This window comes from Miniopterus natalensis, chromosome 1, assembly GCF_054644295.1.
Source record: "Miniopterus natalensis isolate mMinNat1 chromosome 1, mMinNat1.hap1, whole genome shotgun sequence".
In the NCBI taxonomy this organism is placed as follows: domain Eukaryota; kingdom Metazoa; phylum Chordata; class Mammalia; order Chiroptera; family Miniopteridae; genus Miniopterus; species Miniopterus natalensis.
Genome location: NC_142081.1, coordinates 157,862,603 through 157,888,877, shown reverse-complemented (window position 1 = coordinate 157,888,877; position 26,275 = coordinate 157,862,603). Strand labels below are relative to the sequence as shown.

The following is a 26,275-nucleotide window of genomic DNA, read 5'->3' as shown; positions in this document are numbered from 1 at the left end:
CTCGAGGGTCCGGGACACACGGGTTCCCCGGAGTCCTGGGCCCCGAGCGCAGACCAACCCCGGCCCCCAACACACACCCGGAACCTCTGACAGAGACCCGGGCCCCCTGACAGAGACCCGGCCAGCCCCGCGCCCGACACACACCCACTCGCGGTGGCTCCTCAGGGCCGCCCGCCAAAGTCCCGACTCGCAGCCCACACTCACGGTAGCCTTTCTCCCACCTCATTTCCCCGGGGACGCGCTCCTCTTCCCAACACTCGGATCCTACTCGGAGGCACAAAAACACTCTACCTCATTCTCTTCCTCTGGCCCAGGAGGAGCAACAGCAGCCATTTCCCCGCGGCAGGGGAAACACACACAAACACGCGCGCGCGCGCGCTCCAGGCCCCCCCAGCTGCTCCCCCCGGAGCCGCGGACGCACACGCAAACACAAACACCCACAGGCGGGCCCGCTCCCGCCCGCCCCGAGGGAAGCCGCCGCGGCCGGCGGGGCAGGGCCCGGGCTCGCGGGCGCGCAGGGCCGGGGCCCCGGAGGGCCTTCGCCCCCTCCTCACCTGCATTCAGCGCACCGGGGTCCGGGCGGCGACGGCGGCGGCGGCGGCGGGGCGACTGGTGCTGGTGCTGCGGCGGCGGGGGAGGCGGTGGCGGCGGTGGCGGCGGGGCTGAGGGCAGCAAAGACATGCAGGCAGCCCGCCGGGGGGGAGAGGCACCGGCCGGAGGGGACGCGGGGCGGGCGGGCCGGGCCGGGCCGCCTGAGGAACGGCAGAGGCGGCGGTGAGGAGGGCGGCAGAAGGGATCGAGGAGACGGACGGGGGCGGGGAGGGGGGCGAGGGCCGCGCCGCCGGGCTTCGGGGACGGGGACCCTGGGCGCGCAGGAGAGGTCCCGCGACCGCTGACGAGAAGGCCTCCGCCAAGGGAAGCTGCGCCCCCGCAGCCGCCGGAGCTGCGGCTACTACAGCGAGAGCCGCGCTAAGCCTGGCCTTGGCCTTGGCCTCCCGGCGCTGGGCTGCCGCCGCTGCGGGGGTTGCCGCCGCGCTCGCTGCTGCCGGGGCCGAGGCTGCCACAGAAACGCCAGCGTCCGGGGCCTTCGCTCTCGCTCACACACGTTCACACCCCCGAGGGCCGGGGGAGAGGCGTCCGCGCGATATCGGTGTTGAGATTAATAACAAGGTGCAGAGAGTGCGAGAAGAAGGGTTGATTGACGTGGAGGGGCTGGCGGGAGTCAGTCACTCCCCTGAGCGGGGGGCGGGGGGCGGGAGGAGGCGGGGCTCCGTCGCCGCGCCTGGGTCCCGCCTCCCGGCTCCGGCGCGCGTGCGCGCTCGGCGGCCAGCGGTCTGCGCGTTTTCTGTTTGACTCTTGGGCAGTTTTCTTCTCTTTCCTTGGCTTGAGTGCCGGGCAGAGCTGGAAAGGCTGGTAGGGTATCAAAAACCCGCGTCCCCAAACGCATGCTCGGGGGAGAGAGGGACTGGCGAGCGCCTCGCCCCGTGTTCGCGCGTGGACTCGGCGCTGTTTGCTGCACGTCGCCAGCGGCTGGTCCGGGTGGTTGAGGTGCCAGGTGAGGCCACGGGACCGAAGGAAGTGTTTCCTGACATCTCCAGTGGGTTTTTTTTTTTTTTTTTAGTGTGTAATATCTGTAGGTGGTACAGCGAAAGGTAAATAAAAGAACCTGTGACTCAGCGACCATCACGTCCTATTTGTAGTCAAATTTTCCCTTCTCGCGATAGAATCATGTTTCTTTGGCTGCAGAATGAAAACATCAAAATGTAAACTAGAAATATTAATGTTTACTTGGTGAATATGACCTTGACATTTTAAGTTTCTGGGGTTTAATTTTGTTTTGTGGGTCAGCTTCGTTCAGCTGTTACCACCAGCAGTCCAATAACAAATCACACCAGCTGTAGAGGCAGAACACTGCTGTTGCGATTTTGCACAATCTCTTTCTCGGTGCATGCTCCAGGCTTGTCTACTTAACCAGTGTTGGTCAGGTATGTATTCGCAAGTGCTCAGTATTTTTTCCTACAGGGATGTTGTTTAGCACACTAAGCACTTGTGTAGGGTTGCAATTAATCTTAGGCCCTAGTATCGAATGCAAATGTCTTCGTCTCCTGGGGAAAATGGTGCGGTAAAAAATGCAAATCATCATTTAGATAGTACTGATCAGCTATTAAAAGAGTTCACCACTGCAGAAGAATAATTACACCACTTTCATCTTTGTTACCAGGAAGTGTGTGTGAATGAGCTGAGAAGATCCGTGAGGGCATAGAGGGCTATTTTGTTTTCCACCTGTGTTAAGTTTCCATTTCTCTCCCTAGCAACAACCCCCCCCCCATACTGTGTAATAGGCGTCAAAATGGCTTTAATCCTGGAAGAAGTCCCACTCTTGAGTCTAGGCTGACATAAAATGAATAATTATCTTTGGCTTTGTAAGCAACAAAGCCAAACAAGTCACTTCAAGAACCCAGAGTAGTAAACCTGCCTCAATGGCATCTTGCCACAGCATTTCTCCTTGCCACACACTCTTTCCCAAGGAGAAATACTACCAAATATTGAAGAAAAGAGGGAAATAAACACCTGGAAAATATGAATCAGATGATGGGATATTCTCACAGATATAACCTGCAAATACCTATAGCTATAAATTCCTAGCCATTCATATACAATAAACAAACATCTCTGGAGGGTGTATTATGGTCCAGACATTGTATTTAGCATCAAAGATAAGTATATGTAGTGCCTAGCTCACAGTCATAGGGGAAGCAGACACATAAACAGGAAATTCTCACAAGACAAACCAGAGATGAAAGTATGAAAAGTAACAAAATCAATAGTCACAACAATGTCCAGGAGGATAAGACTGATGGCAATGGCATTTTCACTTGAGCAATATGATACCTGCCACTTTTACAGCAGTAGCGCCTGCAGTGAGGAAAAAGTGGAGAGCCTTTGTGGATATTAAGTACTAATAAATGGCAAGGTTTGCTGGTCCAGAAACTCAGGTTTATATAAGGGCTCTTCATTTTTGACCTTTAAGTTTTAAATACTAAATGAGTCACAATTCATTGAATAATTGTAATTGTGACATTCAGAGTTAAGAATAGAGGATTTTTATTATAAAAGGTCAATTGAATGCAGGTTAAATTTAAACAATCTGTATTCTCAGGGATGTTTGCTATGCAACACAGAACAAATGAATTGACTCACTAAAAACAAAAGGAAAGCAATACTTTTACATATTATGACTACATCACATTTGCAGTGAGATTGGGATTAGAGAAATAATAATTTTCAAATAGTTTTTGGCACTGTGAAAATGCTGAGAAATTAAATCTTCATTGATGTAAAACCAAAACCTTTCTCCTAAGACTCAATTCAAAAGACATTCCAACAAAAGAGTAACAAGCCATTTTTTAAAAGCAGTTTTTTGTAAATCAATGTTTGCAACAAAATTTTAACCTTTTCATATTTCATAGGAATTTTTCATGTTTGTCAGATGTTGTAATTTTTAAGTAAGATTAAAAAGAAGAACACAATATGAAAATATCTCTTTAAAGAAATGATTTATCCAAGTGAAAACTTCTGGCTTAAGTAAGGCCTTTTTGACCAAATTGGTTTAATAGCACTGCTGTGTAGGTACAATTTGTTCTGTAATGACACTTATGTTTTTATTTGTATTATTACAGAATTGGTTGATTCCTTCTGAATTAAAAAAAAAAAAAAGTAGTTCATGTTCTAGTGACCTGTGTCTTTTCCAGATTAGCAATTGATATTTGATCTGAGTAAATCTGATCTCTCCATGTTTTTCCGTTGGTAGCACAGGTAGCAAGATCTGTAAGATTCCTTATAATTATATTTCTTTGTTTTCTGAAATTCCTTTGACTAACTTGCTCAAAAAGCAAAGATTTAAAACAATTTTAAGAACATTATTACTCTTTGATAAAGAATCAATTAAATTTGATTTTACTGATTTCAATATACACTTTTGTATTAATAGCAACATAGCTTTTGAGGAAGTGTCACATTTAAATTATTCAGTAAGGTATAATTAGTAAAGTAATTAAATGTAATTTATGTGATATTCATTAGTACAACTTTTGAACAAGTAGTCAAAATTATGTGGAATTTTTACATCCCAGACTTCCTGACAAGGCTTCTACACTATATTCTACCTTTTACTGAACTACGCTCCTCTCCATCTTCTAATCTTTTGCTCATCTTATTCCTCTTCCTCCCTCTCCCTGTATCCCCATTACTTTATTTTATCCCCATGTTTATCCCCATTTTTTTTAAGATACCACCTACCATGGGTATATTTTTCCAAGAAAGGAGACTTCATTCATCTCCTCTGTTCCTTTCCAGGTCCATCAACTCTCTTTCCACCAACCTTCTCTTTGTTCCTTTCTCTAGAATAGCTCTGAGTGACACCAAGGGCCATCTCACTACCTTAGCCAAATATGAACATTTCCCACCATTATTAGTGTGCCATACGATACGTAGTCCTAGATAAGATGGCTAAGTAGGCCAAGTTCATCTTGGTGCCCTCCTGCCTACTCTTTCTACACTCTCTGTCTCAAGTCTCTGGATCCCTGAATATTCAGAATCTCTACCCCAACTCCATCAACATCAGCACCACTCTTTCTAGCACTTCCTTATATTCCAGAAATGTTCTACTCGGTTAATGCACCACCACCACCATGAATAAATATCTAGTGCTTCAATTTGTCAAGGACTTGCAGGCACTTGGCATGCTATCCTATCAATAAAATCAATTATTTAATGCCATATTCCAAGGATCCTCATGGGATCTTCAAAGGTATGCTTCAGAAACCACCTAGGGTACACAGAGGTGACTGAATAGGTGGAACCTCAATTTGAAAAGCCTCTGTTTTTATGTTTTACATATTGACCATCTGTTTGTCTGCCTGGTAACTTTCATTTTTCTGTGAGCAATGCTTCTTTTCTTTGGGAAAACTATTTCTGCCTGTACTATAAACATGTGAGTCTAGTGCCAGCTACAGCTCAAGAAAGTCCCCCAACTTCTTGGCTGCAGGGTGGCAATATGACTCAGGCCAAAGCAAGAAGCGTTCTTTCCCAGAATGTTTTCAGGAAAGAAAGGGGAAAAGGGCGGTTCCATCATATGGCAGTCTGAGACAAGAAGGAGGGAAAAAGGAAGTCGTGAGAGTGGCCAGCAGCCACATACTGCCTTGTAGAATGAAGCCATCACCCAGAAGTGAGGAGCAAAGAGAGCAAGTCCTGGTGATGTAGCAGTCTCATGTTCTAGTCATCATTGGGTCTAGCTGCACCTTTTCACATAGTATAAATTAACTAGTAAGTTCGCTTCTACATCTAAACTAATTTGAGTTAGACCCCTGCAACCAAAACATCCTGATAACACTGTTTCTGCATGAAAGTTCTTTCAAAGAAGGCTGACTGCTGCTAAATAAGTTTGAAAATCACTGAACTAAACTCCGATGAGACATAATATTGGTTGAATCACAGTCTACTAAACACTGAAGTTCGCCTGGTCTTACTTCCTCAGTTGCCACAAGAGGAACTAAGGCAAAGCAACTTGCTGAACATCATCTGGGCAGTCAGTGGCTAAGGCAGTGCTAGAAACTGATCTCTGGATACCTAGCTCAGTTCTCTTCATCAAGCTACCCTGTTGTCTGTTTTATTTCTCCCGAAGGTATTTTTAAGAGGCAATTACTTAGAGCTACAACCTTAACCTAAAGGAATAAATCACAACAATGGCAATTTCAGACACTGACTGCTTAGTGGGAAGATATTTGGTGGCATGGAGGCCATAACAGGCCTCTTTTCTTTTTTGAGCCTCTCACATGTTTTTCATATTGGTCCCAAACACACTCTTTGAGTCTTAGATAGTCAGATATACAAATTTTAACAGTAGGCATACCTCATTTGTTTGCGCTCCACTTTATTGAGCCTCACAGATGTGTTTTTTACAAATTGAGGGAGAGACCCTCCACCAGCAAAAAGATTACAACTTGATTTATTGAGATACTCTATTAAGATGGACTGGAACTGAATTCCCAATATCTCCACGGTATGCTTGTACTATCTTTATGCTTATATCTCCCAAATCTACACCTCCAATTCAGAGTTCTTGCCACACATTCAGATCTATATCGTCAATTTCCTCCTGGGTGTATCCACTTAGACAGTCTGCACATATTTCAAGTTCATTATATCTAAAACTGAGCTGATTGTCTTTCCTCCACAATCTATATCTGACCTTGTGTGACCCTCTCTCAGTAAAAATTGTACCACTATGCTAATGGTCATGCACTCATATGAATGATCACCCAATGTAGAATCCTAGGAATCATCCTTAACTTTTTTCTCTCCCATACTCACCACAATATACCAATTTGACCTACGAAATATTTTCATTAATTGATTCCATTTCAGGGTTCTGCTGTCTTAAGTCAGCCTGTCTCCTCTTGCCTGAGTTCTTACATTTTGTCTATTAATGTGTCCCTACAAGGTATAATCCCAACATCCTCCTAAAACATATTCTATTCATATCACTCTGCTCTTTAAAATATTTCAGTGACTTCGCACCATTTATAAACTAAAATCTAATATCACAAGTATATTAGTAATTTGCCTTTCTTACCACCACAACATGCAGCCGCTTAGCTGTCAGTCTTCTCTCCGCCTCTCATTTCTGGAACAACATGCTCTCTTAGATACCCTTGTGCATGGTCTTTCCTCAGCATGGTACGCATGCTCTTTCCCGTTTTGTCTTCTTGAGATCATCCTTCAAAAGTTAGCTCAAGCATCGCTTCCTTTGTGAAGCCTTCCCTAAAAGCCCTGCTGGGTATTTCCTTAGCACACTGTGCCCACCTCTGTTACAATAAGTATAAATAAATAACTAATAAGTTCTCTTCTGCATCTAAATTCATTTGAGTTAGACCACTAAAACCAAAACATCCAGACTAATACATTGTGTTTCCCCATGAGGGTTCTTTCAAAGAAGGCTAACTGCTGCTAAAATAAGTTTGGAAATTACTGAACTAAACAACAAGGCATTATTATTGGTTGAATCTTAGTTTTTTATTTTTATTTTTTTTTATATATCTTTATTGATTTCAGAGAGAAGGCAGCAGAGGGAGAGAGAGATAGAAACACCAATGATGAGAGAGTCATTGGGGATGGAGCCCGCAACCTGGGCATGTGCCCTGACCGAGAATCGAACCCGGATTGCCTGGATCCTAGGTCGACGCTCAACCGCTGAGCCACGCCCAGCCGGGCTGAATCTTAGTTTTTAAAAAGAGGCATCCCAGTCCAGCTGGCGTGGCTCAGTGGTTGAGTGTTGACCTATGAACCAGGAGGTCACAGTTCAATTCCACATGTCCAGGTTGGGGCCTCCATCTCCAGTAGGGAGTGTGCAGGAGGCAGCCAATCAATGACTCTCTCTCATCATTGATGTTTCTATCTCTCTCTCCCTCTCCCTTCCTCTCTCTGAAATCAATAAAAAAACCACATTTTTAAAAAGGGGGGGTCCCATTTATGGAGATGAACTACAAAAGTTTAACTCTCTGGGTGAATACAGTCTGTCAAAGCACAGCCCCTACTCAGCTATTGGCCACATGTCTTTGTGCAATATGCAAACTAAACCACTATATCACAGTATAGTATAATTATCAATGTAAGTACACATCTGTCTTTCACATCCTAGATTGTAAGCTCTGTCTTTATCCCTAGCATATCACAGAGTATCTGATACGTAATGCTCAAGGAATATTTATTTAATTAATTAGTAGCAATTCTCAAAACATGCCATGTGTTCTTAATTTCCTGCAATTAGCTGCCAGTAAAAGAAATCTGAAATAACAGTGACAAACAAAATATTTTTTTTCTCTCTCACACAAAAGAAGTCTGGAAGTAGTCCATTCAGGGCTGATATGGCACATCCATGGTCAGCAGGGACCCTGTTTCCTTCTCTCTTTGGCTTTGCTTTCTTTAGAGCATGGTTCCCTTTCCTGCCTCATAGTCCAATGTGACTGTCAGGACACCTCATATAGTTGTGCAGTTTGTTTACTGCAAAGGCACCAGATCAAGAAGTGAGTGGGGTCTGTATAGTGTGATGTATTACATCTACCCAGAGGAGGAACTTTATCAAATTCATCTGCAAAGATGAGTGCTCTTTCTGTTCTGTTCAAATGCACCAAAGAGGTTAACAGAGATATTATGGCCATTGGATTCCAGCTATCACATCCATTTTCCTGGCAGGAGAAAAATTACCACTACCACTAAGCACTTTCCTGGAAGGCCCACGCAAAAAAATATTTGCTTAGATTTCATTGGCCAGTACTTAATGACAGGACACAACCAGCTGAAAGGGAAGCTGAAAAATAGTGCTTTAGTTAAACATACTGCCACCATAAATAAACTAGTGGGCAGCCTCAATGTAGGTGCAGCATAAATACAATCCAGTACTTCAACATCAGATGACTGATGAGTCTAAATAAATAGAGTTCAACCATTGTATTGAGTTTCATAACTAAAAGTTTTACCCTAGTAAAGCAAACATAATTATGTCTATCTAAGTTAAAGCAAGAACTTAAATAAAACTTTCATTGTCTGTTCTTAGAAACCAATATTTAATGTCTCTATCATCTATCTATCATCTATCTTATCTATCCATCTTAATGAAAGGTCAATAGAGTTTGTTCTTGATATCTCAAACACCACCTACATTTAAATTCTGAGTTGTTGAGTAGAGGGTTCCCTTACTTTTTATAAATTGAAAGGGGGAAAAAAACTCCTCTTAAGAAGAGAGTTATTCTCCTAACCCAGATACCATTGAAATTTTAGGAGTGCGTGTGTTATATTTGTATCTCCTGTAGGCCAGTGATAATTAGTAAAGGCTCTCACTGCCTTTTGTTCAAGGACCTTTATAACCTCAAACACCTTGCTAAACTTTGCACATTTCTTTTTCATTCACCCTAGGTTCCATCCAAACTTGTTACCTATATGTACTGACTTTCCTCTCTGTACCTTTGTTCACATTGTTTTTGGTTTCCACTTCTCCACCTTCCATTCCCACATGATCAAAACAAGCACATTCAAGCACTAGCTCCAATGCTCCTTCTTTCATGAAGCCTTACTTGGTTCCCCTCCCCATCAGATATACCTCCCTCCCCATATGAACACCCACAGCACTTTGAGAGAAGGGACTCTGACATGTAAACTTGGTGTAGTAGAAATCCTATGGCTTTTGGAGTAAGACAGATCTGGATACAAATTCTGGCTCTGCCACTTACTACCCACTAACTATGTGACCCCAGGCAAATTGCTTCACCTCATCTGAAACAGAAGTATAATATGTACTTGCAGGGTTGGCATGAAAACAAATGAAATACTAAATGTTAAGTCTGACAACAGTACACAGTGTTTCTTGTCTAAATTAATAAATATAGTATACAGGTTTGTGCTGATTTATATTAATATTATATATTTTTCAAAGCTACCTTAAAAAAGCAGCTACTGTGCTTTATCCTGTAAGATTTTATCATAAGTAAAAAATCATAAAAACAAAATACGTTGGCATGAGGAAAGGACATAACCACAAATAGAAAATACTCAAAGCATGGGTTTAATTCAAGTAATCTCTTTACAAATAATCTTCAGGTAGCCATAGACTTAAAAATTGTGGAAATACACAGATCTGTTCATATTGGGTGGGGAGGCAGAAATGATGATTTCTATGACCAATTCTGTCATGAAATAGTTTTGCTACCTTTGGCAATTTGCCAGGATTTTCATTTCTCACTTTCCTGATCTATCAAAAATAGAGGGGGAAAAACAGGGTTTTACGTGTTCTAAACAATTTGAAGATGAACATAATCAAGTGAAAATATTATGAGAAATGATAAATAACAGAAAATGTTATATATTGCTATAGGTTCTGTAATTATGTTATACTATTACAATAAGACAAATAAATGGTCAAAAGAAATATCTCATTGGGCTCTCTTCCTCTAATGAATTTCTTCATTATCAGCTACAATACCTTGTTTTCTGATGGTACAACCTAATCAGTTCCCCAGAACCAACCTATCCACCTACCTTGCTTTTTTCTTCCTTCCTTAGAGTACAGGATTTATAACTGTCTGATCAATTAAATTAATACTTTTACATGACCAATCCTTTTGGTAGATAGAAGATTATATGCTAATGCATGGATTGGCCCACATCGCTGCTTTACCAAAAATACCAAATGTCACCATGTTTTTATGCTAAAAGCATTGAGAAAGGGCACACTTTTGTTTTACTGGTTCTTGTTTCTCAGGGCAACCTGCAATTCTGCATAGCAAGGATGAGCTAGAGATTGAAATCATAGAAAGATTATATGATATTATCTCAGGCCTGACACTTATATATGAATCTGTTAGTAAAGTTATAGTTAGTTGCTATGGGGATGATTTTTCAGATAGGAAATTTCCATGAAGTTCCAAATTTGCAAAAAATATAGATGTTCAACCTTTGGATTTATTTTTGTTTTTATTTTTATTATATGCTTTTAAATTAAAATATCAGCACATTCAATAGAGAAATAGGAGTGTCTAAAGAAGTAAAGAGGTGGAAAGAAATAATACATTTTATCAAGATTTTACTACCTGGTATGTTAGTTTGAAAGCATGCATTGTACTATAATTTTTGTAAAGTATTGTGAGAAATTTTTATTTCATATGCTCTAAATTTTCTATTTGAAGCATTTTTATGTTTCTTTCAGAAACCAAATACATCTTTATGGAATTTTTCCCTGTCAACAAAGGACATTTAATATATAGGCTCTAAAAATATGTCCTATACTGTGCTAAAGACTGTTAAACTAGCTATGCTATTGCAGTGAGGCCAAAGTGACTGTCCAACAGAAATGAAGACAGCTGTTGGCTGACTTACCCCATCGCATGTGAGGAGCTTGAATAGCAAGAGAGAAAATGGTGGACAGGCAGCTACAGGTGAAAGAGAGAGAGGATAGTAGGCCATTTCCTCCTGGTGGGAGACATGAGGGAGGTTCTGCTAGCATATTGGATATCCACCTAACATATTGGAGCTAGACATATGGTCTACTCCATCTGGTGTGGGAAAAGAAATGCATGCTGAGTTGCACTTGAGACCCAGCAACCTACTCATTGATAAATTGTGCTCTAGTAAATGTCAAGCTCTAGCCCATCCGCTTGGCCACTCCTCCTTCCCAGGGCGACAGTAAGGGCCCCAAGAGAGAAGGAGTTCCATCCAACACTTCCTAGAGTATGGAGCAAAGCTGATGTCTATTTCTCTGTCTTTAGGAGACAAGGAGAAGAGTTTACACTTAACTTATGGAAGACTCCCAGAAATAGGTAACTGATGGAGGAATAGGAGGATAGGAGTGGCCTTGGGCAGAAGCATTTTGCAGGAGACTGGAGATTCAGCATTCACTCATAGAATCAAGACATTGCAAAACGGGTTTTGTCATATACCCTTGCTAATATACAGCCTGGTAAGTCACAGGGAAGCTGTCATTTCCTTGAATGCCATGTATTTTGTTGTTGTTCTGAATAGCCCTTTATTTATGAATTTACATTGTAGAAACTTCAGGGAAGCAAAAATAAGAACATTATGCATCCACTATATTTAACATCTAGTGGTGTAATGTTTCTGGTTCTTTCTCTGTGTATTTTTTTAAACTAAATGAACTCATACTGTATATATTTTTTTATAACGTGGTTTTATCAGCTGATGAGGTCCACCTATCTATTTTAGTAAATGTTTGTTTTATCTAACACAAGATATAGTTTAAAAAATTCCTTAGTGACACAAAAATATCCTTTAAAGTTGGTTTGCCTGAACCAGTCTCCCATCCAGGACCTCACATTGAATCCAGTTAATATGGCTAAGTCTCTCTTCATCTAGAACTACACTTTTTATGACCTTGACTTGCTTAAGAAAGCAGAACAATTGTTCTAAAGAATATCACACTTCTGGTTTGTTTAATTGCTTCCTTGTGTTATCATTCAGTTTGTTCCAATCCCCTGTGTTTTCTGTAAACTGTGTTATATCCAAAGATTTGTTGGATTCAAATTAAATGTCTTTGGCTAGAGTACATCATAGGTACATTCTACATGTCATGTTGCCTCCCATCAGAAACCACGTAATATCAGGTTGACTCAAAATAAATGATACTGAATTTGGACCCTGGATTAAAGTGGCAACAGTTTCTGCTCCATAAATCTAGATCAATGACTTATACATGTAAAGCAAGGGTGGGGAACATCTGGCCCACGGGCCGTATAAGGCCCAAGAATCATTTAGTCTGGCCCTGCCAAGGCTTCACCAAAGAGAAGCAGTCCAGCCATCACATTAGGGGTGAGTTAATTAAATGTTTGACCAAATATAGCAGGCTAATTTTTAAGTTGATAATTTTTTATGGCCCTCGAATGATGTTATAAATATCCAAATGGCCCTTGGCAGAAAAAAGGTTCCCCACCCCTAGTGTAAAGACTTAATAGCTGTTGGTAAATATAGACTTCAGTGCTGTTTATGCCCTTAAGGACATTATATGTTTGTTAAGCCTTAACTTTGTTTTAGAACCCATTATTTGACTGTTTATTTTAGTTTTTATTTTGATGGTAGATTAAGTTTTACTTGTTATGTCATTAAAATTAGTTTTAATAAACCATCTTGTATAGTAAACTGACCCAGAAACACACTGTATGGCAGAGCAAATAAACTAGATGTTAAAATTTTTCAACAGATATTCTACTCATTAAATAATTTACACTTTGAAATGTGAGAATTCTATAATCTAAAATAACTCTTTAAATGTCAAACATCCAATTTTTTTAAAACTGATACCAACTGCTGATATACCAACACAAAAATTTGGTGAACTTCTATCAGCTGACCTTTAAAATAACCATTAGTTAAAGAAATTATGCTCTTTTCTGCAATAGGAATAATGTTATTTGTGTTCTTTCTAGAATTATACTCCACTTTTTTAAAATTTAGCTCATATATATTGGTGTTGTAATCCCCCCAAATAATCAAGAAAACACAATATTTCTAATTTTTCAAGTCATCTGATTTCTTCCTATTTATTTTCTATATGTAATATTACATTCTTTCTATATCTGTACTGTGCTGTTTTTCTAGGGAGATAGGAGTGGTGTGTGGGGTGGAAGCATTTTGCAGGGCATTGGGTGTTCAGAATTCACTCATAGAATCAACACCTGGCAAAACTTAGCTTTTGTCATCTACCCTTCCTAATATACAGCCTGGTAAATCACAGGGAGACTGTCACTTACTTAAAGGTCATATATTTTGTTGTTGTTGCTCTGAATAGCCCTTTATTAATGAATTTACATTGTAAAAAATATAGGCAAGCAAAAATAAAAACACCTTTCAGATTTAAGTTTTTTAATTGAATACACCAACCAAACATGGTCTTTTTGGACAGAATTTTTGAAATAGACCAATCTTTTGATATTAGGAGAACCTCTCTTTCACTTTATAGCTCAAAAATGACTCATGCTCATTACACAGTTTAATTTGCATTGTTTCGTTAACCTTTCAGTTCCTTCTTTCTGTCAACGTGAACTTACAAGTTAGGATGTGACTTAAGAGAATCACTAGACAGAACTATTGCTTCTTTTAATGCCTGAAAATTAACCATGGAGATTCAGTCCTTTGAAAATAAAAGCTTTTCTAAAACACTGTATTAAATGTGCATCATCTTTACTTACTGTGTCCAACACCTGCTATGCAGAAAGCTACTTCCATGAGATTTTCAGATTATAGGGAGAAAGGAGATTCTATGGTCAAATATATACAGGAAATGCTACACACTATACTTCTTTTGAAAACTCAAAATGCTCTTAACTTTAGCAAGGAAATTGAAATGTCTTACTTAAAGAAACATGTTTAACTTCACCCAGTTTTTTCTCCGATATTGACCACAGAACCCTATTTTCTTAACACCTATCAGTGGCCTATTGTATCAGTGCTCTATGAAGCATACTTGGGGAAGCATTACCTGAACCTATAATCAGCAAAGTCTTGCTTTAGAATCAGAGAACCAGAAAGCTGTAAATCTTGTGTTAATGATCATGTATCTTAGGCTTATCAGGTAAAGAAAACAGGCCATTAAAAGTAAAGTGACTTGGCTTAAATAATAAAGCCACAATTAGAATCCATATTTCATTTCTCATCTTATTCCTGGGAACTCAAACAATACACTTCTATAATTCTCCAACTGAAATAAAATACACAAATTCTTTGGTCAAGTTGCTCCATAGAACTGTAGAGCATATAAGAAGAGACCCACCTCTTCAGTTGAGTTACTATGATCCCATAAGATATTATAGGGGAAGGAGTGTGAGTTCTTGAGGTTTTTGTTTGTGTTAGTTTATAAAAATGACACCAATAGATAATGCTTGAAATTTACTTTTTCCACTTGACTTTATATTGTTAATATATTTTCATGACATTAAATATAATTCTAGAACCTGGTTCTCAGCCCCATCAGACTCAACACTCCCCGTTATAGCAAATATTTTGTAATGCCTTCTTTATTATCCTGACATGAAATGCATAGGTAATGTATTGTATGAATATGCACAATGTATTAAAAAGCAACATAATGCCATAGCTATAGTATATAGGATAATTAAAAGGAAAACAGTTTATAATGAAATAGTATATAAAATGCTCGGGCATGACTTTATCAGAGGTTAGAATGAAGAAGTTAGATGCTTATGGCTTTAATGTGAATGCCACATCTACAAAAGCAGACAGATTTACAGATGTGTTGATTTGTCATAGAAGTGACATTGTCATGAGTCAATAATTTTACCACAATGGTAAACTACTTTTAGTAAGATTCCAAGCAAAAAATTCTTTTCTCTATTCACATAATAGCTGCACTCCTAGAAAATTCATATTAAAACCATGAAAAATGTTTTAAGTGAAATAGAGTTGAGGTCTAGGTTCATATCATTTTACACATGTTTTTCTAGACATTCTAGACATTCGTGTAGGTAAAACTACATGAATTCTAAAGGGATATTTGAAAATCATGCAGGAAGCATGGACATGCATTCTTTTATGTGCAGGACTTTCCTGAGAATTCTAGAATATCTAGTATCCCTAAGCTCTGTCCACTAATCTCAAGTATCACTTCCTACTCTTTGCATGACTGTGATGTCCAAAAACCTTCCCTACAAACTCTAAAAGTGCAACCCCCATCCCTGAATGGGGAACAGTTAAGAACTACTGCTGTAAAATATATTTTAAAGATTGCTTAGCATTTCATTGAATTAATATGGCACTAGTGGGTTACTATATATTCACTGAATTCAAGGACACAATCTCCTTAAATCACTTACTAATCATAATAGGAGCTACTTACTAAGAGCTCTCAATGTCCCAGTGGCATTTTCTTTGTATTTTCTTATTTAACCTTTATAATCACTGTACAAAAGTAAGTAGTAGTAATATTTCCCCCCATTTTCAGATGAGAAACCTGAGGCTCAAAGATGTCAAATAGCTTTCTTCAAGGGAATCAGGACCCAAATACAGGTCTTATTGATGTTTAAGTCCATGTGCTTAGCCAGAACAATATATTGACTGATGAAGTTTTTATTACTTCTTAGAGCAGTCATTCTCTTTCTGTTCGATTCTTTTCCTACCTTCTGATGCAGCTTCCTTTCATAATTCCCTTTTCTTTTTGGTCTCCTGAAACAATTCTTTTCTGGAAACAGGAGGCTGTTCCCCACTCCCTCCTCTCCCTGCCTTTTAAAGTGGAGATCTGTGTTAGATTTGGATCTGCTACAAACGGTTCTAATTAACGTCCCAGCCTTCAGGCTGTCTCTGAATGAATGACTCAATATAACTGAGCAAATTCAATTTTTAAAGGAGCCTAAGAATTTTTAACCTGAACCAACATGTTCAGGGAGAATGCTATTACGTTTATTACCTCTTTTTCCTCACCAGAAATTCACTTTTTAAACCACTGGATGGTTGCTTTTACCCCTACTGTTGTCATCTGAAAATATTATTTCAGTGGATATGAATGACCTCCTCATTAGTGAAGTGTTTTTTTCTCCATTAGTAGAGTGGAAGTAATTTGTTTCCTCTATGATATATTGTAATGCTTATACATAGTAAATTCACAGTAAATATCTATTGAGTAACTACATTAAGCTGAGATCAATCTAATTCAGCACAATAATTATAAGCTAAACATGAACCTACATCCTCACTTAGATCTTTGTGTTTTGTTTCCACATCTATAAAATGAGCTGAATTCAAAGGGTTGTTGTGAAGACCCAATGAAGTATTTGAGTGTTGCTAGAGCTATACTAGCACATTGGAGACGCTTGAAAAGGGTAGTTTCTCTTCCTGCTCTATCTCTTCCCCACAACCTTGTTTCCTTCACAAAATGCTTTGAGCCAAAGTGTGGAAGATTCAAATTTTGAACTTGTATACATAGAGGGTTCCCCCCCCCCCCGTGACATGTATATGGAATTTGGTGGGAGAGCTGAACAGAATGAACAAACTTTGTTTTATATTGTTCTGATTATTTTAATAAATACAGAGCCCATTTTCCTAATTAAGAATAAAAGAAGAAACTGGTGAAGAAGAACATAGCACCCTCATGGTATAGACTTACTTTCTCACCTATCCTGTTACTATATGTGTGTATGTCTTCAGAGAATGTTCATCTTACGCAGTCTAAAGGATTATGTCTTTCTTGTTGATAATTGTCAAGGAAAGAGGCTAGTTCTCAATCAGGAAAGTTTTACTGAATGGGTGGGCCCAAAATAGATATAAAATGAAATTTGATCTCCAAAGGTGAAGTCAGAATGTTTGAACATGTACTCTTGCATAATGACTATTGAAGATGACTAGATGATTCCCATGATCCACCATATGGTAGCAAATGGGGAGCCAAGAAGGAAGGACATAGACAAGATATCTTTGATTTTTAACTTTTTCTCCCCTCCAGCACATGAGCTTTGGAGACAAGGTGTAACTTCAACCCAGATTATTTAAATGTAGGTTTGTTTACCTTTTGTTATCCCCCAATCTTAAATAATTTTAGCTGTCTTACAGGAAGCAGGGGCAATACCAAAAGGAGGATCTGCACCTCTTCCAGCCCCCACCCCCACCTCAGTATGGTTGTCTCAATGTCAGTCAGTTTAAATTTAAAGGTCCCAATGGCTAGGGAAAGCCAAGGGGAAAAGGCAGGGCCATGTGATCCAACTATCTCCTGATTATCAAAAAAATTTTCTAATGCCAAACTTGGAAGATCTTGGTTATATTTTTTTAAAGAAAAACAGAAGCCTAACACGTGATTCATTGCTCTCTCCTCACAGCCTTTCCAGCACGTGGCGCTCACTAAGGATTTGTAAAATGAATAAATAAGCCAATACATACATACTTATTGAGATTTGTCTTGTTCTGTTCCTATCACTGTGCTTCATAGCCCGCTGGTATAGTACAGGTAACATGGGGGGTTTTTGTTTTTAACCCTCACCTGAGGATATTTTTCTTTTCCCATTGCTTTTCAGAGAGAGTGGGAGGGGGGAGAGAGAGAGAAACATCAATGTGAGAGAGACACATCAATTGGTTGCCTCCCACATGAGCCTGCAGCTGAGGTACTGTGCCCTTGGCTGGAAATTGAACCCAGGACCCTTCAGTCTACAGACCGACGCTGTAACCACTGAGCCAAACCAGCTACGGCAGCACAGGTACCTTTTATTGAAGTTCAACTCAATAGCCACTGAGTACCTCCTATGAACAAGGAACTTAACTAGTTGCCCTGGGGGCACAAGTATGAATAAGATATCACATCTTGCTTTAAGGAGCTAAAAATCTAGTGGCAGAGATAGACACAGACATAAATATCTCTTTTTTTAACGTGTAACCTCAGGGATGTCTGAAGTCCCTAGCTCATTGCCTTCTCTCTTTCTGTAAGTATTTTCAATTTCTCTCACCCTTGAGAACACTTGTGCTGTGTCTTTTTTGCCTGATTTACTCCCTGGATGCCATTCTTATAGTATTTCATATCAACAATTCGGATTGTTCTAATAGCTCTTTCTTCTCTCTTTTCAGCGAGCTCTGAGTCCGTCCTTCTTGCTGGACAGAGAAAAGAATTTCCCAGAGGCTTTTATTTCATTATCTTTCAAGTTTGGTTTCTTTTCATTTATTTCAAAATTTTCTGTATATCCAGATGGCCATCCTACATTTTGGTAGAACAGCCCTCTCTGTATTTTACCCAGAAGGTATTTAGTAAATGTTTTATTAGTAAAGTGAAAAATCTGTACCTAGTGTGTTTCTACCTCTCCCCCCCCCCCCCACCTTAATACATATCACAGAAGCTGGTTAAAATTCTTAATGGAGTGGACAGACGCATGGTGTCCTATAAACAAAATTGCCTTATGAAAACCAGAGGAGGCAATAAATATAGTTATCTGAAATCTGAGTTATATAGCAAAGCTTCAATAAAATAAATTAAGGCAAAAATATATATATAATGCCTTTCTAAACCTCTCCAGTTTGGGTGAAAAAAAGAAAATGAAATATTACTTTGCATTTTTACAATATTTTATTACCATGTTTCTGATTTTGTATAGCACTTTAAGAAACTTTTTAATGTGTAATCAGCTCATTTGATCTTTGTAACTATCATTTTTAGCAGATAAAAAAACTCAGAGATGCCAAAAGAAATCTCCAAATTCACAAGATCTACTTATATGTAGCAGATATAGGACTCCAATTCAGGCGTTCTTACTTTTAGGACACAATCCTTCTGTCTCTTCATGATATACATTATTTCACCAGGCTATTTATATTTACCATTTAGTGTGGTTTTAATTATCATGAAATTTCTAAACCATACCCTTTATTGTAGAAATACTGTTCACTAAACCCTTGTGGAGAAAATTAATATAGATTATTTATGTGGTTATCTAGTAGGACTAAACTTTTCACCATATAGAATTCAAACTTAGCAAAATCTAATGCAGATGGTGTTGCTGGAAGGAGCTGGAGAAACCCAGGAAATGGACTCTATGGATCCAAATAACTTCACTGAATCCAAAGACAACTCTCTAGTGAGTTCTATTTCAAAGACTTTCAAAGACTGCATTAGAGTGAGAACACTTTCCCAATTGTCTATGTCAACAAATTAACACCACTTATCAAAATATTGGAGAGTTAAAGGGCCATTATATTGTTAACTGACTATAAAAATGATCTCTTTATTCAAATGAAGTTTTGTAGTATTTGTCTCATTAAATATTACACTATCTTGAGGCAGCTACACTTTCTTAAAGTCAAGGTAAACAAATAGAAATCATTAGAGTTTTTATTGTGATATAATTTACATGTAACATTATATTAGTTTCAGGAGTATAACATAATTATTCAATATATGTATATATTGGGAGCTGATAACCACAATAAGTCTAATTAACATCCATCACTGCACATAGTTACACATTTTCCTTTTTCTTGTGATAAGAACTTTTAAAATCTATTCTCTTAGCAACTTTTAAATATAGGCTACAGTGTTATTAACCATAATCACAATACTGTACATTACATCCTCAGGACTCATTTATTTTATAACTGGAAGTTTGTACATTTAACCACCTTTACCCATTTTTCTCTCCCCAGACCCCTGCCTCTGGGAACTACCAATCTGTCCTCTGTATCTATGAGCCTAGTTGTTGTTGTTTTCCGCCTTAGATTCCACATGTAAGTGAGATCATATGGTATTTGTCTTTCTCTGACTTATCTCACTTACTATAATGCCTTCAAGGCCCATCCATGCTGTCACAAATGGTAACATTTCCTCTTTTTTATGGCTGAATAATATCTCATTGTATATATGTGCCACCACTTCTTTATGCATTCATCTATTGATGGGCATGTAGGTTGTCTTCATATCTTGGATATCGTAAATAGTGCTACAACAACATGGGTGTGCAGATATCTTTTCAAGCTAGTATTTCATTTCCTTCAGATAAATACCCAGAATTGGGATTGCTGGATCACGTAGTTCTATTTTTCATGTTTTGAGGAAACTCCATATTGTTTCCCGTAGTAGCTGCACCAATTTACATTCCCACCAACAGTGCACAAAAGTTTTCTTTTCTCCACGCCCTTAACAACACTTGTTATTTCTCATCTTTTCGGTAATAACCATTTTAACAGATGTGGGGTGATATCTCTTTGTGTATTTGATTTGCATTTCCCTGATGAGTAGTGATGTCGAGCCTCTTTTTGTGTACCTTTTAGACATCTGTTATGTTTTCTTTGGAAAAAAATGTTTATTCGGATCCTCTGCCCACTTTTAAATCAGATTGTTGTTGTTTTTCTTTTGAGTTGTATGAGTTCTTTATATACTTTGGATATTAATCCCTTATCAGAAAGAGATTTCTAATAGAAGTATTAGATTGAAATGACAAACTAAAAATGAAGAAAAAAATTAAAGACTTCATAATGTATTTCCTCCAAAAGTCTTCACTAGTCTCACCTATTTCCAGGACACTTAAGACTAAGTCTCGTGAATCTCGTAAGTACAGAAAAATTTTAAAAACTCTTTCTTATGCCTTTCACATAAGACAAGACCCCAACTAACAACAAAAAATTCTTTCCAAAAGTTTATTTTTAAAATAGTTGTCTAACAGTCTATTTTTATATCTTGGGTATTTGTGAATTGGATATTTGTCACTCAGGGAGTACCACAATGTCAAAATCAGGTAAGAAAATTTAGTAAGGTGATTTAGGATATGGATTAAAATCTGTCAGTTCTTATTCTATCATATTTTTATCCTTAAGATTATGCCTTTGCAGACTAAGATGTGCCAGAAAGAGAGCATTAGAATAGAAATATCAGCATCAATTTAATCCTTATATAATTGAGAAGAGAGCCCGGCCCAAGACACTTAATAAATGAGGCAGGCCCTTCATGTGCTCCTAGAATTTTGCACTGGGTTTTGTTCTGCCTTTTGGAAAGTCTTTTGATCTAAAACATGAGCACTTTGCGTGGGCATATAGAGTGTTTTACTGAGAAAGGAGACTAAGTTGTTAACCTTGCCTTTGATGTTTCTTGTATGTTCCTGTATTTTTCTGCTCTCAGTAATAATTTCTTAGAAGTCATAAAGGATTGTTAAGTGCCTAATCTTAAAATGTTGTGTTTTTTTCAAATTCTGTTCTGTTTTCTTGGGGAGCTTACATCTCCAAGAAGTTCCCTTCCCTGCTGTAGCCCCCTAACCCAGATACAGACACAGGTCCTGGGTTGACTCTTCTTAACCGGCCAGCTGTGTAATTTTGGGAAAACCTCTTCACCTCTTGGACCTCAACTTTCTTATCTATAAAATGAGAATTTTGGCCTTGATGTCCTCTCAGGGTGTTCCTTCTTAAATGTTCATTGACATAAAGCAGGTGTTCTAAAATACTCATTGAGGAAATAAGTATTAACCTATTTTTTTTACAGCATATTTGGCCAGAATTATGAGGGTCTCTTAGACATCAATAGAATGAGAGTACTAGCTGGGGAACAGGGCCTGTTAAAGGCCTCCTGGCTGGTAATACCCAACATGTGGTGTCATGTATTCAAGTGTAAGATCATTAACAGGATGTGCTAAAGCCTTGTGAAGACTAGTGACCAAATTTTGACACTGTGATTGTTTTGAAGTTTTTAGCTCTTACTTATATGGACATCAACACGACTAGGAAGGGGTTGAATAGATATGTTCTCTGTACCCAGCTATTCTTACACTACTGTGGCAAAGAAGCACAGCAGACCGCTGATAACTGAGAGAGGCATACAATGTTGGCTGTACACTGTTGACAGTCTCAGGCAACTGCAGATTCTCCTGCTCTCATCAATTATAGAAGAGGTTTGACTGTCAAATTTCCCAGTAATTTGGAAATTTCTATATTCTTGGGTCACCTATTATAATTATTGCATAGAAAAAATTTGGATGAATAAACATATTTATAGTGGTTACTCCAACGGAATGAGATTACTGGAGAGAGACTTCCATTTTTACTTTACATTCTTTGAAATTATTTGTATTACTTTTATTATTTAAACAAATGAAGGTATTATATTAACAATCCCAAACTGAAAATAGGCTTGTTATCCAGACATTTCAGTAAATGGGTATGATTCTCAGGCTGGAAAAAAAAATATTCTCTACTTTCTAAAGTAAATTTTACCAATATGGCTTTCATTCACTTCTCTCCCTTCACCAGCATTTCATTATTTCATTGTATCCATAGTGTTATATATGCTTAATTTGTCAAGGGATAGACTTTATTCTTGACACATAGTAGGCGATTATTAAATGTTTGCTGATTTTAATACATTAAATAAACCTTAGCCCTATTCTATTTTGCAATCAGAATAACTTTTTAAATAGGATACCAGTTTTTAAAAAATAAAATAAAATAGGATACCAGTTTGGGCTCTGAAACAGTTTTTTTCCTCATAATAACATAAGAGATTTTAGGATATTTCTAAAAGTTTTGTTTAAAAATTCCCTAGTTGCCCTGGCTGGTGTGGCTCAGTTGGTTGGAGTGTCCTCCCATACACCAAAAGGCTGCAGGTCCAATTCCTGGCCAGGTTACATACCTAGGTCAGGACAGCATGTCCTTGGTTGAGGATTTAAAAAAATGAAAAGCTTTGCTTATAAAAAAAATTCCCTAGTTATCTTCAGGGAATAGTTTATATAATAAAGAATCTGATTTAACAAGTAAGTTGTATACAATATTTTAATGTCAAAAGGAATTATCAAATAAAGCACTTTATGTTGGCAAAGATCTTTCATATGACTTAATTAGCTTTTCCTTAAAACTACTCTGGTATCCCCTTTGAGTTCAAAGGGTGTGATTAAATGAATGAATGGATGTATAAATAAATCCTTTGCTTAAGATCCCAAAGGTAAGGAATGGCAAAGACTGGTTAGTGTTCATTGACCCTGTCATCCCAAACTACTGTTTGGTCCCCTGAGCCCTGTTGTTTCCCCAGAACAAAGAGGCTCTGCAATGCTTTTTTTCTGCAGCAGTAAGTAAGTGGGTCATTTGTTATAGTAAATACTTGTCAGGAAATGATGCAAGAGTAAGCCAGATAAGAGATATCTGCTTACTACAGGTACAGTTTAGCATCTTGGTTTATAACCAAATAAATGTTATTATCATCATTAGTGAGACTTTGCAGTCTTTAAATGTTCAAACTCACATTTCTTGTCCAGTGCCAAAAGATAATTTCCCTTTGTTATATGCCTGGGAAAAGGGAGAGGGGGGAGAAAGAGAGAGAGGGACAGAGATCCAGTCAATGTTTTACTTCTTTCGATAGAGAAAAGCTTCTTTTGTAACTCAATTGGAATCAGTGGTTGGTTAGTTAATCATATAAAATGATAACTATATACCTTAAACATTTTTTTTCATTTATAATGTATATAACTTGCCCAGCATGGCGTGGCTCAGCGGTTGAGCATTGACCTGTGATCCAGGAGACTGAGGTTTGATTCTGGGTCAGGGCACATTGTAGGGGTTGCAGCCTCGATCCCCAGCAGGGGGCGTGCAGGAGGCAGCTGATTAATGCCGCATCATTCATGTTTCTGTCTCTCTCTCCCTCTCACTTCCTCTCTCTGAAATCAATAAAAATATATTAAAAAATAAAACCAAAAAACATCAAGGTTGAAGTGGACAGACTCTTGATAAATTTCCTAAAATATGAAGGGTTCATGGACCTTATCTAAGATTTTAGTCGGACACTTACAAATGGTCATTTCAAAGCTTTAGCCTCATGTTTTTGCTAATGGAACATCATTAAAAGATTTATTCTTCAGCAGTAGGCATATTTCTTATTCTGACAGACTCTAGAGGACATAATTTGAAAAAGAGTGGGGGTAGTGGTTGCAAATTCAAGTGTCTCCAGGGCCTAGGAAGACCCTGTAAATGAGTGACATGCCTAGAGAGGCAACACAGAGTGATGATGATTGAAACCCATGGGGAGTATTTATTTATTTATTATTAATCCTCACCCAAGGATATTTTTTCCATTAATTTAAAAAAATTTTTTATTTTTTAGAGAGATTGGAAGGGATGGAAGGGGGGAGAGAGAGAGAAGCATTGATGTGAGAGAGACACATCAATTAGTTGCCTCCCACACGCACCCCAACCAGGGCCAGGGATCAAACCTGCAACCCAGGTATGTGCCATTGACCAGGAATCAAACCCAGGACCCGTCAGTGCATGGGCCGACAGACTAACCACTGAGCAACACCAGCCAGGGCCATGGGGAGTATTTAGGTGCCCCATCTGAAACGTGGGTCATTGCCATGTAGAAATATGGGCCCAGTATAGTTTAGTCTACTGATTACTTACAAAAGAAGGAATAAATTTAGATTTTTAGCTTGCCAGTTTAATTAAAAAAAGAAATATTTGTGAGCCAACACTGTATTAACAAAGTACTTTGTCTTTGAGAATTCGTATTTCTGCTTAGGAGGGGTGTGTGTGCGCGCGCGCGCGTGTGTGTGTGTGTGATTGAATAGTTATCTACTAGACAACTGAAAGAAAAAAGAGGTGTTTTTGCAACTCACACTTGAGGGAAAAGTTAGAGGACCTGACTGCAGTGCCAGTGTCCTCCAGAACTGTTCCTTGCAGAGTGCTAATGGACATGACAAACTGTCTTGTTGGATTCACTTATTCTTGACTATACAGTTCCAAATACTGGATACGTATTGTGTTGGAAAAGTTGTAGATCACAGAGTACATCCATCTGTGTTATGTACGGAAGGGGCTTCAGCAAAGGCTGAACTTGTAGCATTTTCCATTGCAGATACAATGAAGGCGATGTTCTTACAGGACAACACGGACCCCAGGACAGAGTTAAGAACTATAGGCAACCATGAAAGACCTGCTGTGAATGGTTTGACTTCTTGCCTATTTTTCTTCTGAACTGTGGAAATTGTTAATATTAGCATAGTATTAAGATTTTTTCACCAACATATATAATTCTCTTTATCTCATCCCTTCAGTTAAAGTCTGACCGAGCAATATATTGACTAGGTGTCTGCTTTCAGTTACCTTCTGTGTGTAAGAAAGGGGCTCAGTGTGTCACAGGCTACAGCATGCTGCATTCGAGAATTTCTCTCATGTCCTCTCTGTACCTGGTTCCCATAAACAAGAAGTCCTGTGCTCACAGGTCCCTCAGAGGTTTCCGTGAAATGTCTCTTTTACATAGTGTTTTTTGCCTCGCTGCCCAGGAGCTAACACTTATCCTCAGAAGGCACTGGGCAGAAGCAGGGTCCTGAGGAACACACTCAGAATTGCCTTCCCTTTCATGCTAGTCCTGTGCCCTTCAAATAGTCTCACCTCCCTTAGGGTAAACTGCTCCTCAGAGCCAGGCAAAGACGCCGAGCAGGTCCTCTGTATGCCTACCACCTGTCTGTGTCTCAGGGTGCACACAGCTTGGGTTAGGCAGAGCCTTCCTACTACATAGCTGCCACTTCCTGCATCTGGTCTGTCAGCTGTTTAAATGGTGAGTGTGGTAACACTGCAGAAGTCCCCACCCCCTGGTCAGCCACCACACAAGGCATCCAGCCTCTGTGCAGAGCAGAGCCTTGCGAACCAGCGCACCTTACTCTCCCTAACCTTCCCTAGCCTTCCTTCTGGAGCACGTTCAGGAAAGCAATGCCTTCTTGTGTTTTCTTGAAGAATTACATGGTTTTATTGTTGAAATCAATTTCTAGGCCCAAGATGGAGCTGCTCCAGCCAGGGGTGCCACATCAGCAAACTGAAACTTAGATCAATTTCCTGTCCCAGTAAATGCTCAGCTTGACCAGAAATGCAGTATGTATATCCAGTCAGCTAATCCCCAAACTCTTAAGCCAACTCTGGGCCTTCTCACCCCAAATAAGGTTGACTATGTGGCACCAGTCCATCGGATATTTTCTGTTTTCCTTTCCTTGTTCTTTCCCCTATAGAAGCTCCCTACCTTCTGTCCCACTTTGCAGTTCTCCACAGGAGGCTGTCCGCTTCATGTAGTGTTAAAGTTTTTGTTTGCATCACCTCAACTGTCTTCTTTCATCACTCCTTAAGATACCATTTATGATGCTTCAAAGGAAAGGTAAGCAATTACAGCACATATCTAGATTTATTATAGCTGAATAGAAGTTTTAGTTAGTAACCCTTCTATCCTTATGTCTGTGCCCAGCCATTATTATTTTCCTTTGACCTATAGAGA

General features: G+C 39.1%; 1 protein-coding gene and 1 long non-coding RNA gene across 2 annotated transcripts in view; one reads left to right on the top strand and one right to left on the bottom strand.

Annotated features, from left to right (window-relative positions):
* The window catches only part of CNOT6L (CCR4-NOT transcription complex subunit 6 like), a 98,917-nt gene extending 98,287 nt beyond the window's left edge, over positions 1–630 (bottom strand). Inside the window, exon 1 of the mRNA XM_087826804.1 lies at positions 555–630. The gene's annotated coding sequence lies outside the window, so the exon portion shown is untranslated. The remainder of the gene's footprint in view (positions 1–554) is intronic.
* Positions 631–1,297: 667 nt separating this feature from the next.
* On the top strand, positions 1,298–25,711 carry LOC107532980 (uncharacterized). Its single transcript, XR_001602804.2, has 3 exons — positions 1,298–1,413; positions 11,319–11,509; positions 24,869–25,711. It is a non-coding gene; the product is annotated as an uncharacterized LOC107532980 (long non-coding RNA).
* The last annotated feature ends 564 nt before the right edge of the window (positions 25,712–26,275 follow it).